Source organism: Arachis ipaensis, chromosome B06 (assembly GCF_000816755.2).
Source record: "Arachis ipaensis cultivar K30076 chromosome B06, Araip1.1, whole genome shotgun sequence".
Taxonomy (NCBI): domain Eukaryota; kingdom Viridiplantae; phylum Streptophyta; class Magnoliopsida; order Fabales; family Fabaceae; genus Arachis; species Arachis ipaensis.
The window spans coordinates 109,213,993-109,215,464 of NC_029790.2; positions in this window are offsets into that span (position 1 = coordinate 109,213,993).

Consider the following 1,472-nt stretch of genomic DNA (forward strand, 5'->3'; position numbering starts at 1 on the left):
TTGTGAATAACTAAACATTTTACAACAGTATAATCGACTGTTTTTTACATAATACTAAAAAATATGGAGTAAAATTAGGTTTAATCTCTAAAAAATATTAATTTAGTCTTTTGGGATAGCAAATGGTGGATATATGATGTTCTTCTATCAATTTATCAACTAAAATTTAGGGGTGATACTTATATGTATAGTTAATTATTTTGACATGTCTATCTATAAAAAATAGTCATGTAGATAATAACTTTTAGAGCGAAACTTCACTTGTTTTGATAGGATTGTGATAAATAGAGAGCAATTGATAATGGATATATGAAAACTCAAAAAATAATAAATACTTCACTCTAAAATTAGATCATTTTCATACTCATGTGACAATAACGAGACATGCACCATTGTAAATATCAAAATACATGGACAATTTGGTTTCGTTTTACACTATTCATTAATAGAAAAACATATATGTTTACTGTTTATTATCTTTGAGAACTTAATTGATACTTTTTTTTGAAAAAAAAAATTTAATTAGTCCAAAATTAACATTTTCAAAAATTTAATTATCATTTTATTCTTCTTATACAATGGCTTATTTCTCAAACATGGTGAAAAAAACTCATTTTCCAAACAACTTGGTGGAAGAGAAAACTCAAAAGGCATATAATGAAACATTTAGTCTTGGATTGCACTTAAAAAAAGAGGGTAGTGTAGTAGTAGTAGTAGTGTAGTGTAGACAAACCCATGAATTGAGGACTTGTTGGAGTTGGTTGAAGTAGCAAAACGTAACAATCAACGGTTGGTGTCAAAGTTTCACTTGTCAACAAGAACCAGCCACCATCACATTGTAGAGGATCACCAACCCCAAAAGAGTAACATTGCAAATTTTTTATTCCAAGGTTTGGTTGGTGAAAATTATGTACACCAATATAACACTTTCAACTTTTCGGCTCTCCTTTAACTATATATATATATAGGGTTCTTACCTACTCATCAATTTGGACTTATTTCAATATATTAAACTTCATTAGCTCACTAATTGGCGTGTTCAAGGTGCATATATATTGTGGGTTGAATGACGTTGCTTCTCGCCTATTTTTTGGCCACATTCATTTTGACTCAAACATAATGAAAAACATGTATGCTTGATAGTGTCATTTTGACTTTTGTTTGTCAGTTTGCGTGCGTGATTTCCACCTCAAAGCTAACACTTAAAAAATCTGATCTGATGCCATAAAACCGAGAGAAAATAAAGAAAAATATGACAATGAAATTTTTTTATACTTTATGAGAAAAAGAAAAAAAAAAGGTGTAATAAGGTTTATAAATGGTATACGTTGTTATTTGCTAGTGTATGTTAAGGTTGTAAGTTTTATGGAAGTATGAAATTAGTTGAATATCGAAAAAAATAAGAAAAAATGAGAAATTTATAAGATAAGATACTTGTTAACTTAATATCTTTAAGGTTGTGAGTTAAATGT